This window comes from Anolis sagrei, chromosome X, assembly GCF_037176765.1.
Source record: "Anolis sagrei isolate rAnoSag1 chromosome X, rAnoSag1.mat, whole genome shotgun sequence".
In the NCBI taxonomy this organism is placed as follows: Eukaryota; Metazoa; Chordata; class Lepidosauria; order Squamata; family Dactyloidae; genus Anolis; species Anolis sagrei.
In genome coordinates this window covers 53,674,754-53,687,732 of record NC_090034.1, presented here as the reverse complement: position 1 = coordinate 53,687,732, position 12,979 = coordinate 53,674,754, and the positions used below count along the sequence as shown (strand labels likewise).

Below are 12,979 nucleotides of genomic sequence, written 5' to 3'. Positions count from 1 at the left end.
TGTCGACTCTTCTTTTTTCCTTCATTTATTTCATAGAATCATAGAGTCATAGAGTTGGAAGAGGCTCTGTGGGCCAGTCCAACCTCCTGCCAAGAAGCAGGAAAATCGCATTCAAATCACCCCCGACAGATGGCCATCCATCCTCTGTTTAAAAGCCTCCAGAGAAGGAGACTCCACCACACTCCAGGACAGAGAGTTCCACTGCTGACCAGCTCTCACAGTTAGGAAGTTATTTCTAATGTATCTTAAACAGGGAACAATCACTCTCTTAACTGCTGGCCCTCCAATAACAGGAAACAAACTGTCAATCAACTGCTGGCTGAAGTACCTAGCCTCGCCTTCAAATCAAACACACAGCTTTCTGGTGCACCCAATAGAGCAGCTAGCCTTTAACTACAGGGGTCACGCACACATTCAGCTTTCTAATGCAATCTAAGATGAGGCTTACCTGAAGCAAGGGAGCAATGGTGGCTTCTTGCTTTCTCAACTTCTGTGGGAACCCAATGACCACTTAGCTTAAACAGGAAACAAACACTCAACTGCTGCCTTTAAAGAACTGGGAACAATCACTCACTTAACTGCTGGCCCTCCAACAACAAGAAACAAACTGTCAATCAACTGATGTAGGTCTGTGTGCCTGGCGAGATAAAGAAGCCCAATATTCCCAAAAAAATTCTCACCAAGTTGAAGAAGAAGCCACCAAGGTTGTTTATTCAATCAGCTGAAGTGATGCCAGCCAGCAGTATTCCTTCAAAGTAAGCTGAGATATCATAACATTGAAAAACAGACATTTGAAATTCCCAGTCCTGTGCCGCCATGATTGGCTAAGCTCCGCTGACATCATGAGGATTCCCTACAGAAGTAGAACTGTGATGCCCACTGGCCAATAGGAGAGCATTCCCTGCTCCCAATGCAGATTCCTACTCTCCAATGTCCGACAAAGTAGACATAGTTTCATGATTGGATTACATTGGCCCTGCTTCTGGAAGAACAATGAGGGGCCATCAGGCAGAGGCGGCCCTAGGTAATTTTCAGTGGTAAGCAAACAGTATTTTGGTGCCCCCCCCCCCCCCCCACCAAACACTGATACATATTTTCTGTTCGTCATGGGAGTTCTGTCTGCCATATTTGGTTCAATTCCATCATTGGTGGAGTTCAGAATGCTCTTTGATTTTAGGTGAACTATACATCCCAGTAACTACAACTCACATATGTCAAGGTCTATTTTTCCCCAAGAGCGCCTCTGGGCAAAATCAACTATACTGCAAATGCTTACTTTGCGTAATGGGTTGAGCCGCCCCTGCCATCAGGTCCCATGCAGTTTATTGTCAAGATAAGTGTGATATGAGTTCCCAGTAAATGAGTCCAGCGCCTTTGCAACTGCTGTCCATTGTGTCCAAAAGCAGAAATATTGTCCATGTTGATAGGCTTAAGTGGTCAGTTCCCGGGAAAGGGGAAATGCCATTGTTGGAAAACAGGGCGTGACCTCCTGGTGTACTTGGTAGTCATACTAGGTGATGAATAGTATTATTGTACAGGTGACTGAAACAAAGAGCAGATAGCCCTGCAAATGGATCCTGTCGTTCTCTGCAGAGTTGGGATTCTATGGGACCAGTAGAGATGGATTGGCCTGAAGGTGAAGGGTGATTGAGTCCTTCTCATGCAAATGATGCCCAGGAAGACAGCTGGCAAAAGCTCGCAGGAAGGTCATGATCGGTGGCACACTTCTTCAGATATGCTTTTATACATTCTCAGCCTCCGAGCTGAGAAAGGCAGTATATAAATATGGTAAATAAAATAAATTAATAAATAATAATATACACATTAAACGGTGAAAAATAAAGATCCGTGGATACTAGGGCTCCCACTGAGTGAACCGGGGCACCCACAGGGGTGGGAGGTTAGTGAAAAGGTTCAGGGAGACCAAAGGGTGGTTAGTGAGGGAGAGAGGGAGAGAATCAGCCCCATTCCAGAGGCCATGGAGTGGCACGAGGGCCATGTGGCCCAAGCAGCTATCGGCCCGACTGCGGGAGGTGAAAACAGGAGAAATAGACCCAGGGAAGCAGAAAGATACAAATAGAAATAGAGGACAATGCACCAATGTACACATTTATTCAGGGTTAGAAAAAATATAACTATAAAAAGGTGAAAGAATGCAGTAAAGAGTATCCCGTGTGTCGGCAGCAGCTGATGGGCTCCTACGTACATTTGCAAAGCCAATTCGCGGAACTCTAGGGTCCTACTACTTGCGGAACTCTCTGCTGCAGTACCAAGTTTATTAACATAATATTTCGACCTGGGAGAGGTGTGTTTGACAACAACAACAACAACAACCCTTCCCTATGCTATCCAAAGCTTATAATTCAACTTAAGAACAATCCTACAGAACCTATCTTGTTTGTAACTTGGGCGCTGCCTGTACAACAAAATACACCGCTATATAAGATACAACTATGAAAACAGATGGTACAAAGATCAAAATACAGCCGCTTAAACTCCATTTCTAAATGTTCAAATGAAATATAAATCTACTGTAAAGCTAGAAAATTGCATATGAAGGAAAATCTCATGGTGAGCAGTATTCTTATTGAGGGACGATGCCCTCATTTTGCGTTTCCTAAAGCTATGCCTTCTCCAGCGGCTCAAAATAATAGTGATATCGTTTCTTGTTCTGAAACATTATCATCTTCATCCCCCGTCATCTTGCCTAAGCACCAGAATATGAAGGTACAGAGCCAAAAGGGGGTAAACCATTCCAGCTGAGCCGGTGTCGCTCCCAGCCTGCATGCATGAATGGTTCTCACGCATGCATGCACACGAGAGTGCCCACGTGGGGCAGGAAGTAAGTGCATTGCTAGCTCAGGGCTACAAGTAACCAGACCTTAAATACAACGTGCTTAAAGGTAGATGGTGCCATTTGGGGTGACAAATGAAGTGCACCGGCCTCACATGAAGATGGCCTTTTGTGGGCTGGGAAAGACCACTGTCAATGGCTAGAATTCCCTTTACTTTATGAGGCCTGGACATATACAGACAGTCCTCGGGTTACAAAAATCTGACTTACAAATTACACATAGTTACAAACGGGGGTGAGACAACAGGAAGTGAGAGAAATCTACCCCTCAGAAGGGAAATTCACTCCTGGAAGAGTTATTATCATGAGGAAAGGGGGTTTCCACTGAAGCTTTCTCACCAATCCTTGTTTCCACATCAAGACACATTTTCCAAAATCCAATTATCACAGGGACAGAAAGTAAGGTTAAATTTTCTGAACAGGGACACAGACAGCAAAGCAAACCCCACAGGGGTGTTCACCCTCCCCTATACTATCCAAAGCTGATAGATCAATCGATTGATAGATATGGCTATAAAATATGTACCTGTTCTGACTTACATACAAATCCAACTCAAGAACAAACCTACAGAACCTATCTTGTTCATAACTTGGGGACTGCCTTATACATATATATGTCATACTTGCATGTATGGCTGGAATTACCTTGGTGTTCGAGGGTCACCACCCCCCCCCCTTCATCTCTTCTTTCTCATACTTTTCCCCCTTTCCCATCTTTCCCTTCCCTCCTTTTTCCCTCTTTTTCTTTTCTTCCTGCCACTCACATCTTTTCCCAACTTTCCTCTTCCTTTCCTTTTTCTTTTCTCTTCCTTTCTTTCCTTCCATGCCTTTCCATTTCCTCTCTTCTTTCCCTTTTCTTCCTCTCCCCTCCCTCCCTTTTTCATCCTTTGCCTTTCTTTCCTTCCTTTCTTCCTACCACTTATACATTTTCTCGTTTCCTTTCTCTTCCCCCATCCCTTCTTCCTTCCTTCTCCTTTTATCTTTTTCTTTCCTTCCTCTTTGCCTCTATTTACAGATTTCGTTTCTCTTCCTTACATTTTTTCTTCTCCCACCTCTTTCTTCTCCTTTCCATCCTTCTTCTCTTTCTTTCTTTCCCCTCCTCTTTCTCACTTCTCCAACTCTAAGAAGGCCTACCTCAGGATGCTTCCATGGTTCTTTTCTCCCTCCCTTCCTCCCCCATACACAAGTCTTCATTCTTTCCCAGTGATATCAGAGACGGCCACTTTACCTAACGATAGCCAATCCGTCACCTAGCAATGACTGATCCAGTGACATCGCAAAGGTCCTCTGAACTGTTACCTAGCAACAGCTTTTCTGAGACAAGCAGAGAGACAGACATATTTTGACAATGCATGTACATATGTTGCTTTGTTTGTACCTCAAAGGCTCCTACATGGCTTCATGGATCTGGACCAAACGTGGCACGCAGACCCTTCATATACCCTTGTTCCCACAGCCAAGCATACTTTGAGATACATGTTTTCTTTGAACATTCCAACTTTGGAAAAGTAGATAAGTATGTGGTCAATAACATGATGTAACACGATTTTTGTTCCTGGATTATAAATGTCATTTCCTAATTGGTTCTATCATAAAAGCATGGGAAAAGTGAATTAAACTGCAAAAGCTTCGTTTTGGCAAGACAACCTGCAGCATCTTGAAATCAGGCAAAGATTGTAATGATCTAAAAAGCCATAGACCAATCTCCTTGTTGTGCCATCTTTACAAAGTTTTGCAGAGATTTATTTTGCATAGAATTATGGAAAAAACGGGGCCCCTGGTAGCGCTGCAGGTTAAACCACTGAGTTGTTGAACTTGCTGCCTTAAAGGTTGGCGGTTCGAATCCGGGGAGCTGGGTGAGCTCCCACTATCAGGCCCAGCTTCTGCCAACCTAGCAATTCAAAAACAATCAAATGTGTGTAGATTAATAGATACCGCCTTGGTGGGAAGGTAATGGCGCTGCATGCAGTAATGCTGGCCACATGACCTTGGAGGTGTCTATGGACAATGCCGGCTCTTCGGCTTAGAAATTGAGGTGAGCACCACCCTGTAGAGTCGGACACGACTAGACTTAATGTCAAGGGAAAACCTTTACCTTTACTTTACTATGGAAAAAATAGACCCATGTATGATCCCACAGCAAGCTGGTTTCAGGAAAGGAAAAGCTGCACATCACAAGTTTTGAACCTGACTCAGAACATAGATGGTTTTGAAAGGCAGAAGATTACAAGAGCTGTTGTCAGCAGCTTGTGATAGTGTAAATCATCACCTTCTCCTGAGAAAAATTTATAATATCACAAAGGACTACCACCTCACCTGCTTCATAGGAAATCTGGTACAAAACAGGAGCTTTTTTGCTGAGTTCCAGGGCCAGAGAAGCAGATGGCGAAAACAGAAGAATGGCTTGCCTCCAGGGAGCTTGCTTGCTCCATCAGTATTCAACATTTAAACAAATGATGAGCCACTGCCATAAGGGACAGAGAATTTCATCTGTGCTGACGATCGTGCCATTACCACTCAAACAGCGAGATTTGAAATGGTTGAACAGAAGCTCTCCAAAGTTTAGGTGCTCTTACTGCCTATTACAGGGAAAGCCAGCTGATTCCTAATCCATCTAAAACACAGACATGTGCTATTCATCTTAAGAACAGACAAGCATCTTAAGTTCTGAGGATTACCTGGGAAGGAATCCCACTGGAGCATTGCAGCACACCCAAATACCGGGGAGTTACTCTGGACCGTGCTCTGACTTATAAGAAGCACTGCTTGACTATCAAGCAAAAAGTGGGTGCCAGAAATAACATTGTACAAAAGTTGTCTGCCACAACCTGGGGATCACAACCAGATACAGTGAAGACATCTGTCCTTGCGCTTTGATATTCTGCTGCTGAGTACACATGCCCAGCGTGAAATCCATCTCACCACATTAAAACAATTTTACATCTCCCTGCTGCTTTCAGATACTAACTCGGCTATAACTTAAAATGTCGCCAAGTTCTGCACAGAGCGATTAAAATCCAGCAGTTGATTACTAATACCACAAGCTAGTACAGGTCAGGATTTCACACTAGCAGAAAATTGGAATTATAGTATTTTATTATGGTGTGGATGTTGCTCCCTCCTCTGTCTAACTGGACTTCCCTTCCCTGTGCCACATGAGCACCCCAATTCCTTCCCTTCAGACTCCATTCCTTTTAATTCCATAAACTGTGTTGGGTTTTGATATAATCCTGTGTATGGCTTTTAGCTTAGATTCTTTAGTTAATTGTCTTAATGTTCTAATAGTGTTACACTTATTTTAAAGTTTTAAATCTCTTGACCCTTAAATCCAATGTGCTTGTATGGGACTGTGTCCCTCTTCTCTCGAGCTGGTCATTGACCATAATAAAGTGAACTTGAACTTGATCCTGGGAGTAACTCTGGACCGTTTGATTGTCAAGCACTGCTTGAATATCAAGCGTAAAGTGGGTGCTAGAAATAACATAGTACGAAAGCTTACTGGCACAACCTAGGGATCACAACCAGACATCTGCCCTTGCGCTTTGCTACTCTGCTGCTGAATACGCATTCCCAGTGTGGAATACATCTAACCACATTAAAACAGTAGATGTGGATCTTAATGAGACATGACACATTATCAGTGTGCTGGAAGAAGCAAAGACCAACCTCAAAAACTGTGGCATAGACACTGAGAACTGGGAAGCCATGGCCCTTGAGTGCACTAACTGGAGGTCAGCTGTGACCAGCACTGCTGCAGTATTCAAAGAGGCACAAATAGAGGGCGAAAGGGAGAAATGTGCCTAGAGGAAGGCATGTCAAGCCAACCCTGATTGGGACTGCCTTCCACCTGGAAACAGACATCCTCACTGCGGGAGAACATGCGGGTCAAGAATAGGGCTCCACAGCCACCTTACGTATCCACCTCCAAGACACTGCACTTGGAGGACCATCATCCTTGGGCTACAGGGGATTGCCTAAGTAAGCAAATAATTATCACAGGATGTCTACGCCACTGGAGAAATTATACTGTTTAGCCGGTATTGCACCACCTGATATTTGTCAGGAAGTAGCAGCCAGTAATGAAAGGACCACAGCATGGACATCTCCGGCCCATACTCTGTTTGGATACCAGCCAGCAAGCCAACACCTTAAATGAAGGAAATTTCCTAAGATCGACAGAGATACTTGCAGGAACACCTCAGCAAGCGAGAGTCCAAAAGTGGCAGGCTAAAACCTGGAACCTCAATCCATGGCTGATACTGGCTGAGACTCTCTCCTGGGCACACAGAAGACTGGGCGACCCAGAAGGCGCTGGCACCACAAGATACAGAGCCAACCTTAAGAAATGGAGCCCACAACAAGTGAGTGTGGAGAGCAAACCACAGACCTCGTATTACAATGCAGCCTGAGCTTGCCACATATACAAGGGAGGACCTTCTCACAGCCACACCAGAGGCACTCCAAGTGGCCAGCTTCTGGTCAAGGGAAATGTATTATCGTGCCAAGTTTTTAACTTTGTGTTTTTAAAATACATTTTAACTGTAATCTCAATTTGCTTCTGACACAATAATCTCCAGCAAAGGATCGCCGCCTTGTCGTGGCACTGGAACTTGAGCACCTCAATGAGGTCACGAGTGAAACATGAAGACCCACCCAAGACGGGACGGTCATGGCAGAGAGGTCAGACCAAGCGCAATCCCTGGGGAAGGCAATGCTAACAAAGCAGCAGGAGACGACGGGATCCCAGCTGAACTTTTTTAAATCTTGAAAGATGATGCTGTCAAGGTGATGCATGCCATATGCCAGCAAATATGGAAAACACAAGAATGGCCATCAGACTGGGGAAAAAGCAACTTATATCCCCATACCAAAAAAGGGAAATGCTAAAGTCTGCTCAAACTTCCGTACAGTGGCCCTTATTTCTCATGCCAGTAAGGTAATGCTCAAGATCCTGCAAGGAAGACTCCAGCAAGACATGGAGCAAGAGTTGCCAGATGTACAAGCTGGGTTTAGAAAAGGCAGAGGAACGAGAGACCAGATTGCCAATATCCGCTGGATAATGGAGAAAGGCAGGGAGTTTCAGAAAAACATCTATTTCTGCTTCATTGACTACTCTAAAGCCTTTGACTGTGTGGATCACAATAAATTGTGGCAAGTTCTTGGTGGTATGGGCATCCCAAGCCACCTTGTCTCTCTCCTGAGGAATCTGTACAAGGACCAAGTAGCAACAGTCAGAACTGACCATGGAAGAACATACTGGTTCAAGATTGGGAAAGGCGTATGACAGGGTTGGATACTCTCACCCAACCTATTCAATTTGTATGCAGAACACATCATGCGATGTTCAGGGCTTGACAAATGAAAGGCTTGGGTGAAAATTGCTGGAAGAAACATTAACAACCTTAGATATGCAGATGATACCACTTTGATGGCTGAAAGCGAGGAGGAACTGAGGAGCCTTCTAATCAAGGTGAAAGAAGAAAGCGCAAAAGCTGGGCTGCAACTAAATATAAAAAAACCCAAGATTATGGCAACAAGAATGATTGACAACTGGGAAATAGAGGGGGGAAACATAGAGGCAATGGCAGACTTTGTTTTTCTAGGTGCAAAGATTACTGCAGATGCAGACTGTGGCCAGGAAATCAGGAGATGCTTACTTCTTGGGAGGAGAGCAAGGGCCAATCTCAATAAAATAATGAAGAGTAGAGACATCACACTGGCAACGAAGATCCGCCTAGTCAAAGCCATGGTATTCCCTGTAGTAACCTACGGATGTGAGGGCTGGACCTTAGGGAAGGCTGAGCGAAGGAAGATCGATGCTTTTGAGCTGTGGTGTTGGAGGAAAGTGCTGAGAGTGCCTTGGACTGCGAGAAGATCCAACCAGTCCATCCTCCAGGAAATAAAGCCCGACTGCTCATTGGAGGGCAGGATAGTCGAGGCCAAGATGAAGTACTTTGGCCTCATAATGAGAAGGAAAGCTTAGAGAAGACAATGATGCTGGGGAAAGTGGAAGGCAAAAGGAAGAGGGGCCGACCAAGGGCAAGATGGATGGATGGCATCCTTGAAGTGACTGGACTGACCTTGAAGGAGCTGGGGGTGGTGACGGCCGACAGGGAGCTCTGGCGTGGGCTGGTCCATGAAGTTACGAAGAATCGGAAACGACTGAACGAATGAACAACAATAAATAAATCATTATTTTTTTATCTCAATTTCCTACTTCTTGACCTACATTTTCTCAATCACTTTCTCATTAATGTACTGTATTGTCAAAGGCTTTCATGGCCAGAATCACTGGGTTGTTGTAGGTTTTTTCGGGCTGTATGGCCATGTTCTAGAGGCATTTCTCCTGATGTTTCGCCTGCATCTATGGCAAGCATCCTCAGAGGTAGTGAGGTCTGTTGGAACTAAGAAAAAGGGTTTATATATCTGTGGAATGACCAGGGAGAGACAAAGGACTCTTGTCTGCTGGAGCTAGGTGTGAATGTTTCAACTGACCACCTAGATTAGCATGATGGCCTGACAGTGCCTAGAGCAAACTTGTGTTGAGAGATGATTAGACATCCTTGTTTGTTTCCTCTCTGTTGTGCTGTTGTAATTTTAGTTTTTTAATACTGTTAGCCAGATTTTGTTCATTTTCATTTCTCATTAACTTCGCTCTCATCAGCTTCAACTAATCCTTCATATTCGTTTTAATTTTCTTCCTTTCCTTCTTCATGGTTTTCTCCATCTTGCTGATTACCTTCTTCTCCAGTCTTCAAGTTTTCATTTCCTCCATTTTTCTCTTCATCTCCTCTATTTACATTTTGTACTTCAACTCCCTTTTCTTCATTATTTCCTTCCTCTTCATTTTCTGCTTCATTGTCTTCTTAATCTTCACTATATTCTTCTTTTTTGAGTACTTATTCGCCCTTTTAAGGACAATGAGCAAAGAAAAGAATATATTTTTCCCCTCATGAGGAAAACACCTTCATTTTCTATGGCGTATGTAGCACTCACTCTTAAGATACAGCTAAGAGAAATGACAAGTTTCTTGTCTAATAAGAGAGGACGCCAGAGTCGAACGCCTCTTTTGATTGGCTATTGTCTCTGTGTTTCCCCACCCTCCTTCCACTAATCTTCCAATGGGCGACGGCTCTTTAAAAAGTGTCTCTCGGTTGCGAAGGCAGCAAAGCTGAGGAGAATGGGACGATAATATGCCTCATTGTTCCCTCTGATTGGCAAAAAGCCTGAAGAGGGCGGGCGGTAGATAAAATCCTTCGCTCTCATTGGTTCCGCCGCGCAGAGCTTTTGCCGCCCAAAGTTATATCGAGTTTGCGCTGTGAAGGGGCGAGGTGTGGGGGACGTCACCACCAACGGCCCAAAGGAGGAAGTTGGGCTTCGTACTCGAGGTGTTGCGGAGTTCGAGGCCCGCTTTCCCCAACTTTGAGGTAGAACTAAACGTTAATTAATGTTGTGCAATTAAGAGGCGAGCGGGAGGGTGAACAAATGAGAAAACCTTGGGAAGCTGCGAGTTTTCCGGGCTGTATGGACACGTTCCAGAAGCATTCTCTCCTGACGTTTCGCCCACATCTATGGCAACGATCCTCAGAGGTTGTGAGGTCTGTTGGAAACTAGGAAAATGGGGTTTACATACCTGTGGAGAGAAAGAACTCGTCTGCTTGAGGCAAGTGTAAATGCAGCAACTGATCGCCTTGGTTAGCATTGAATATCCTTACAGCTTCAAAGCCTGGCTGCTTCTTGCCCGGGGGAATCCTTTGTTGGGAGGTGTTAGCTGGCCCTGATTATCTTACATAGAATCAAAGAGTTGGAAGAGACCTCATGGGCCATCCAGTCCAACCCCCTGCCAAGAAGCAGGAATATTGCATTCAAATCACCCCTGACAGATGGCCATCCAGCCTCTGCTTTAAAAGCTTCCAAAGAAGGAGCCTCCACCACACTACAGGGCAGAGAGTTCCACTGCTGAACGGCTCTCACAGTCAGGAAGTTCTTCCTCATGTTCAGATGGAATCTCCTCTCTTGAAGTTTGAAGCCATTGTTCCAAGGAAGCAGAAAACAAATTCAAATCGCCCTTGTTGTAAACCGCGTTGAGTCGCCTGTTGGGCTGAGAAACTGCGGTATACAAGTAAAGTAAATAAATAAAACAAGCTTGCTCCCCCCTCCCTGTGGCTTCTTCTCACATATTTATACATGGCTATTAGGCTTGGGTAACTACGGAAAAAATTGGTTCTAAACTCGTTTCGTTTTTAGGGGGGCCCTTGCGTTTCGTTTTTTTAAAGAATTCCTAAATTTTCCTTTAAAAAAGTTCGAAATATACGAAATTTCGTAAAATTACAAATCGATTCGTTAATGGCGGACGCGATTGCGCAATATGCTAAAAAAAACCCTTCAAATGGGACGTGGGGAACTTCTGAAGCTTCCCTCTCCCTCTGTTGTTGACTGTTGGTGTGATAATTTATTTTTTATCACTGATAAAACAAACAACAACTATAAAACTTGCACCAGACATACGGAAACAATTTCGAAACAATTTTGAACCAATTACGAAATAATATGAAATAAATTGGAAAAATTGTTTCGATTTTTAATTCCTCCTCACAGTAGTCCTGCATGGCTCAATATCGGATCGTAAGCTAATTTAAATACGAATTAATAACGAATTACGAAATTAACTATCGAAACCGCCCAAGCCTAATGGCTATCATATCTCCTCTCAGCCTTCTCTTCTTCAGGCTAAACATGCCCAGCTCCTTAAGCCGCTCCTCATAGGGCTTGTTCTCCAGACCCTTGATCATTTTAGTCGCCCTCCTCTGGATACATTCCAGCTTGTCAATATCTCTCTTGAATTGTGGTGCCCAGAATTGGGAACCACTGACCGATAGGAAAACCGATGAAGGAACACAGCCTACAACTATATCTAACTAACTAAGAAAACCCAACAAGTGTTCAATTCAGCAAAGGAACACAGCCTTCAACTATCTAACTAACTAACTAACTAAGAAAACCCAATAAGTGTTCCATTCAGCAAAGGACAAGAAGGATCAAGATGACAAATTGCGACATTCACAGCTGCCTCATGCTGACAAGTGATCTTTCTCCCACCCAGGACATTCCACAGGTATATAAACTTCACTTGCCTAGTTTCTAACAGACCTCATACACTCTGAGGATGCTTGCCATAGACATGGGTGGGTCAGGAGAGAATGCTTCTGGAACATGGCCAGACAGCCTGGAAAACTCACAGCAACCCAGTGATTCTGACCGTGAAAGCCTTTGACAACACGGATGGGATAAACTTGTTGCTTGGAAAAAGGTAATGAAGGTGTTTAGAGTGGGATGTAAGTTAAGTTTGGAGTTGGGTTAAACCAGTGATCCGCAAGAACAAAAATATGGGCTGCAGCCTAACCATTACTACATTGTCGGCTTGAAACCATGAGGTTTTTGAAGCTGCAAGGCCATTCAATACACTTTGGGTCCAACCTATCTCTGAAACCACATCTCCTTCCTGTTGCACATGACAGAGGGCAATGCCAGCTAGTTTATAAAGTTTATCAGCAGATGTAGGTTTAAGATATCCTGGGACAATTCTATATTCAATGCTATGCTCACCTGCTTCGCATGGACAGATTTGTGCCAAACAGAGCAGGCATACTCAGCAGTTGAGTAAGACAAGGCCAGGGCTAATGTTCTTATTAATTTTGGGTCTGCACCCCATACACTATTGGTAAGTTTCCACTGGATGTTATTGCATGCAGCTACTTTGAGCTTGGTGTTCACACAGTGTTTCCTAAATGTTAGTGTTCAATCTAAGGCAGTGATGGGCAACCTTTTGAGCTTGGTGTGTCAAAATTTGCCAAAAACCAGAGCATAACTTGGGTGGGGTGTCAACTTCGAGAAAAACAACAACATAATTTTGCAATATTTATAGTTTAAATAAGAAAAATATATATTCCATGCTGAGTTATGGAGTGAACAATGCTCAAACGTGCAGATGTTAAATTTGTAGAGCCTTTTACAAATTTAAGGATGGAATTAGATTGGCTCTTATAAGGTGTACTTCTCTGTATGCGGCCGCATGTGGCTGCGTGTCATCAAAAATAGCCATGTGTGTCAGTGCTGACACGCGTG

General features: G+C 44.0%; 1 protein-coding gene across 2 annotated transcripts in view; it reads left to right on the top strand.

Annotated features, from left to right (window-relative positions):
• Positions 1-10,033: 10,033 nt before the first annotated feature.
• Positions 10,034-12,979, top strand: part of PWWP3A (PWWP domain containing 3A, DNA repair factor) — a 53,796-nt gene continuing 50,850 nt past the window's right edge. For both annotated transcript variants that reach the window (XM_067473439.1, XM_067473440.1), the window contains exon 1: positions 10,034-10,281. The gene's annotated coding sequence lies outside the window, so the exon portion shown is untranslated. The remainder of the gene's footprint in view (positions 10,282-12,979) is intronic.